The sequence below is a fragment of the Macaca mulatta genome, chromosome 15 (genome assembly GCF_049350105.2).
Source record: "Macaca mulatta isolate MMU2019108-1 chromosome 15, T2T-MMU8v2.0, whole genome shotgun sequence".
Lineage (NCBI taxonomy): Eukaryota > Metazoa > Chordata > Mammalia > Primates > Cercopithecidae > Macaca > Macaca mulatta.
In genome coordinates, this window is record NC_133420.1 from 44,967,715 (window position 1) to 44,974,239 (window position 6,525).

The window sequence follows — 6,525 nt, forward strand, 5'->3', positions numbered from 1 at the left end:
CAGATCCTGTTTGGCTGTTCACTGGGTGGGAACCACAGCTGTAAAATGGGGTGAGAGTACCTGTCTCCCAGACGACTGAGGAGTAAATGCGCTAAATACGTAAAACAATATCTGCAACACAGCAGCTGCCATCGCTAAGTGTCTACTAATAGTGCGAGGAAAGCACTATTAGGATCCCATTTTTATGGAAGTGGCTTGCCAAGGGTCACAGTTACTAACTGGTAGCCATAAGATTGGAACCTACGCAGTGTGACTTAAGGGTTACTATAATTAATAATTTTTTAAATGGAACATTGAGGCCCAGTGAGAAACATCTGTATTAAGCTGATTTTCTCAAAGTATTTACATCCAAATTTTTTGAATTTGAATATTTGAGTTTTCTTTTTATTTTTTATTTTATTTATTTATTTATTTATTTATTTATTTATTTATTTATTTATCTGAGACGGAGTTTCGCTCTGTGGCCCAGGCTGGAGCACAGTGGCCGGATCTCAGCTCACTGCAAGCTCCGCCTCCCGGGTTGAAGCTATCCTCCTGCCTCAGCCTCCTGAGTAGCTGGGACTACAGACGCCCGCCACCTCGCCCGGCTAGTTTTTTTTGTATTTTTTTAGTAGAGACGGAGTTTCACCGTGTTAGCCAGGATGGTCTCGATCTCCTGACCTCGTGATCCACCCGTCTCGGCCTCCCAAAGTGCTGGGATTACAGGCTTGAGCCACCGCGCCCGGCCTGAGTTTTCCTTTTAAACTACCATTGAAAAAAAGTAACGCGTTTTTATTTTGAAGCAAACAAAATATGAAAATAAGCATGTGGAAGAAAAGTCCACCCACCCCCACCCCAGAAAGAAAAACTGCTAACATGTACCTCAGCTGTTTAGGGCTTTCCCCCCTAGGATCTTATATATTAGTCTGAGCTTGCCTTGAGCCCTCTGCTGGGGATCCAGTCTCTTCTGTCTATGCATACAAGGAGAACGCTGCTCTCCAACTCTAAATTCTTTTTTCTTCCTCTTTTTTTGACATAGGGTCTCACTGTGTCACCCCGGCTGGAGTGCAGTGGGGCAATCATAGCTCACTGCAACCTCGACCTCCCCAGCTCAAGTGATCCTCCCACCTCAGTCTCCTGAGTAGCTGGAACTACAGGCATGTGCCACCATGCCCAGCTAAGCTTTGTATTTTTTGTAGAGACAGGGTTTTGCCATGTTGCCCAGGCTGATTTCAAACTCCTGGGCTCAAGCCGTCCTCCCCCTTCAGCCTCCCAAAGTGCTGGGATTACAGGTGTGAGCCACCACACCTGGCCACCAACCCCAAATTATTTCTTAGGGGTCTTGGCAGAAAGCTGGGCAGTCTCTCAAAAGGGGAAGGGCCCAGGCCTTCAGGTGTCAGAGAGTACTCTGAGTGCATCAGAACTGAACGCAGGCGGGAGCTAAACTGAAAGAGAAACATTACATCGCATAGCTCACAGGGGCTCTAGCACCTCTACTCTGAAGCTTCTCTAAGCAATGGCTACACAAAGGAGATAGAACCCCTTCCTTCTCAGCCACTACTGCTTTAGCCCCTGAGGGGTAAGGGCAGCTAACAGCTCCAGAGCTACCAGAGCAGCACACAGTGGTGTCATCATCCATTGGGGACACATTGTCACCCCAGATAGAAAATATTACACCATATGACTAGAGAGGACACAGAGTGAAATACAGTCATTGGTTTCATCCTGGCTACACAGCTTACAGCTATGAGATCTTGGTCAGGTTACTTACATCTTCTGTGTCTGTTTTCTTATCTCTACAATAGAGGTGATAATAATACTCTCTACCTTAGCGGGCTCCTTCAAGAATGAAATGAGATCTTGTCTGCAAAGTGTTCAGTTTGGGTGTCTGATATACACTAGGGGATAATAAACGTTTTTATTATATGCGTGAGGATCCGTAAATATAGTTGTAGCGGGTTTCGGAATGTAAATTGTGTGAGGTTCTTTGGCGACAGGGGTGCTGCGTTCCTGGCATCAAAAGAAGTTTCCAGTGCATCCCAGTGGGAGGGTGATGGCCTCATAACAGCATCTACCCTCCTCTGGGGGTGGGGAGGGAAATAGGCCACGGTAATTAGAGATTGTGGTTACCATTTGTTCCTTCTAAGGACTGGGGATGGGGAATTATTAAACCCTATGGTGAAACAAAGAAAACAGGAGGTGCTTTTTGTGCGGCTCACTGCAAGCTCTGCCTCCTGGGTTCACATCATTCTCCTGCCTCAGCCTCCCAAGTATCTGGGACTACAGGTGCCTGCCACCACACCCGGCTAGTTTTTTTTGTATTTTTAGTAGAGACAGGGTTTCACCATGTTAGCCAGGATGGTCTCGATCTTCTGACCTCATGATCCACCCGCCTCGGCCTCCCAAAGTGCTGGGATTACAGGCGTGAACCATCGCGTCCGACTGTGTGAAGGCTAAAAAGAAAAGAGGTTATGTGGCCGGGAGCAGTGGCTCATGCACTTTGGAAGGCCAAGGCAGGCAGATCACTTGAGGAGTTTGAGACCAGTCTGGCCAACATGGTGAAACCCCGTCTCTACTAAAAACACAAAAATTCGCTAGGCGTGGTGGCGCGTGCCTGTAATCCTACCTACTGGGGAGGCTGAGGCATGAGAATCGCTTGAACCTGGGAGGCGGAGGTTGCAGTGAACTGAGATCGCACCACTGCACTCCAGCCAGGGCAACAGAGCAAGACTGTTTCAAAAAAGAAAAGAAAAGAAAAGAGATTGTGGAGGGCAGGGGGGAGGAACAAGGGTTAAAATCCTTAGGGAAAGTTGGGGCGGGGGGCTTTCACTGGGTGTGGTCCTAGAGCAGTCATTGGCCCTACCAGGTCCAGGATCTGGAAAACAGCCCCTAAATCACCAGAGTTGCTTTCAGGCAGAGGTCTCAGCAAATGCAAAGGGCTAAGGTAGGAGTGGATTTACTTTTATCAAGTCAGGTTCCTCTGTTTCACCACTTGTGAGCCAAGTTGGACTGGAACTGGAGAATCGCCCTTTCCCTATCTGTTCATCAAGCCCTGCAGGACACATCTGGGATACTCATAAACTCCCTGGTTGTGGCTCTTAAGCTTTATCAGGCTTCAGAATTGTTGGAGGACAGCGGATGGTCAGGAGGGGAAAGAGGAGGAGTTGTAAAACACGCAGACTTTCCAGTAAGATTTTCATCCATTAAGTCTGGGATGAAGCCAAGAAGCTGCATTTGTGGCAGTTACTCCCTAACTAGGATGCAAAGGAGCCCCTTGACTGTTTCTAGAAACTCTGCCCTAAGGCAGTGGCAATGCTTTATTAGGTGGCATGTCAATAAATTCAAGGGGTGGGTATCAGCATCTTTTATAAAAAGAAAGAAAAGGCTGGGCACAATGGCTCACGCATGTAATCTCAGCATTTTGGGAGGCCAAGAAGGGTGGATTACCTGAGGTCAGGAGCTGGAGACCAGCCTGGCCAACATGGCGAAACTCCGTCTCTACCAAAAATATAAAAACTAGCCAGGCGTGATGGCACATGCCTGTAGTCCTAGCTACTCGGGAGGCTGAGGCAGAAGAATCGCTTCAACCCAGGAGGCAGAGGTTGCAGTGAGCCGAGATGGCGCCATTGCACTCCAGCCTGGGCGGTGGGTGACAGAGTGAGACTCTGTCTCCAAAAAAGGAAAAAAGAAAAAAGAAAAGAATGAAGAAAAAAACAGAAAACATGCTCTTAGTGAGGTTTTTATTGTTCTTTCAATTACCTGTATATAGTTAAACAAAATGAATGGAAGGCCATTGTTTTGTACTGGGCTTCTACACTAGGCCTCACCAGACTAGACCAAAACAAAATGGAGTTACTCATGCTAAATTTCCACTTCACCAAACCAAAACTAAGTTGTTTATCTGAACTTCCAAGAAATTGAGAGAGAAAAGAGAAAGAGAGAGCATATTAAAATCCCCAAACAGTACAGAATTAGCTGGAATGATAAGGAAGTCCTCTCTGTTTTAACCCTGAAAGGAAATTAACTTTGAAATGAGCAATCCTCTTTTTTTTCCCCTTATTTCTGTTTTTTTTTTTTTTCCAGCTCTTTTCTACGTACCTATAAAGCCCATCTCCTCTGTTCAGCTCATTGGAATATTCTGTTTTATAGAACGAGGTGTTGCCTGATTCTAGAAGTGCTAATAAAAGCCAATAAGGTCACTTAACTACATTTGTTGTAATTTTGTCTTTGGCCTACATATACATATATATGCACTGTGGAGAATGAATGTATTTCTTTATGAGGTTAAAAAAGTTTGAAAGCTGCTTAGAGCTCTTAGGGGACCTCTGGAGGCTTCATGGGCACGGGCAGGGCTGTATTTGAACTTCAGGCACTCTGAGCTAGGGAGAGAAGAATGGACACCTTTGTTACATTTTAGTCATTCAACAGATTTATTGAGCCCCTGGCCTTCGACACTGGGGATACAATGGTCAAGAAGAACAAAGTCTACTTTCATGAACAAATAAAATGCAACAAATGGATATGTAATATAATGTCAGTAATGATAAGGGCTATGAAAAAGATCCAAGTATTACAGGAAAAAATGCATGATAGAGGTGCTGGTGTAGAAAGGATGGTGTAGAAGGCCTTTCAGGTAAGTGACACTGGAAAAAGCAAGGCATGAAAACATCTGGGGAGGAGCTTTCCAGGCAGAGGACTAGCAAGTGCAAGACGTTTTTCTGTACCATCAACTCTGCTCCCCAATCTTCAAAGAACCTCACACGATTTACAATGTGTGAAAACCTGCTACAAATATACTTACAGGTCCTCACACATAGGTTAAAGCATTCCTTAGCTCCCACTATATGATACAAGCTGGAACGTATTTATTTTATAAGATTGGGATTATGTGTACAACCTGCTCTCTAACCTGCCCTTTCACTTGCTCACTTATAACATTTGGTTTGGATCTTTTCTAAAAAACTTAAAAAAAAAATAACTTCTGGACCAGGCACAGTGGCTCACACCTGTAATCCCAGCACTTTGGGAAGACGAGGCAGGCAGATCAGGAGGTCAGGAGATTGAGACCATCCTGGCTAACACAGTGAAACTCTGTCTGTACTAAAAATACAAAAAAAAAAAGAAAGAAAGAAAGAAAGAAATTAGCTGGGAGTGGTGGCGGGCACCTGAAGTCCTAGCTACTCGGGAGGCTGAGGCAGGAGAATGACATGAACCTGGGAGGCGGAGCTTGCAGTAAGCCGAGATAGCGCCACTGCACTCCAGCCTGGGGGATAGAGCGAGAGCGAGACTCTATATCTCAAAAAAAAAAAAAAAAAAAAAAAACCGAAAAAACAAAACCATAAAAAAAACTTCTGTAGAGACCTGAGTCTTGCTATGTTGCTAGACCAGTCTCAAATTCCTGGCCTCAAGTGATCCTCCCACCTCAGCCTCCCAAATTGTTGAGATTACAGGTGTGAGCCACCAGGCCTGGCCTAAACTTTTTTATTGTAATGAACATTTTGGAAAGTCTTTTGGAAAGGACTATTCTTCCCTAGCCTTTACTTTCCCTCAGGCCTTCTGCTCGGTGTCAGGCCCAGCCTTTTCTGCCTGCCTGGTGGGGCCCTGGCCTGGCCCAGCCCAGCCCCCTTCTGCCTGGGCCTGTGTCCATTCCTCCTTCCTTCTCAGACACTGATCCAATATCTCTGGTGCCAGGACTGGAAGTCATCTGACTGGAGTTTGCATGGTTTCCAGGAATAGCAATAAGACTACTAACACTGTGGCTTCTTTTCCTCCTGGGGTATTTTCACAGTACAGCCAGCTTTAACCATCACTTTTAAGAGGGATTTGGCAGCCTGCCATGCAGACAAATTCAGATCACATGGGTCCTCTATGGTGAAGTCCAAGTCTTCCAATGACAGAGTCCTCTCTGCTCAGCCAGACTGAACTAGATGAGAACAGCTCACTTCTCTAGAGGGCTCCTTAGACCAGCCCACTTCACAGGAGGGATGTTATCAATCTGGGCAAGTCCAGGAGAGAACAACCAACTCAGGCCATAAAGAGCCAAAAACTAGGATTATATTTAAACAAGGCAGAGCCACAGGCTGCTGTGGTTTGAACGTGTCCCCCAAAGTTCATGTGTTGGAAACTGAATTCCCATTGTAATAGTGTTGAGAGGTAGGGCCTTTAAGAGGTGATTAGATCATGAGGGCTCTGACCTCATGCATGGATTAATGATGTTATTGTGGGAGTGGGTTCCTGATAGAAGGATAAGTCTGTCCCCTTCCCTCTCTAGCTCCTGCACGTCACCATGTGATGTCTTCCACCATGTCATAATGCAGCAAGAAGGCTCTCACCAGATGCAGCCTCTCGATCTTGGACTTCCCAGTCTCCAGAACCATGAGCCAAATCCATTTCTGTTTGTAATAAATTACCCAGTCTGTAGTATTCTGTTATAGCAGCACAAAATGGACTAAGACAAAGGCACTGGTAGTGTAAAGTTGAGGGGATGTGAAGTGAGGAGCCAGAAGAGGTCAACATGAAATTATGTTGCTTATACCCATAGCATTC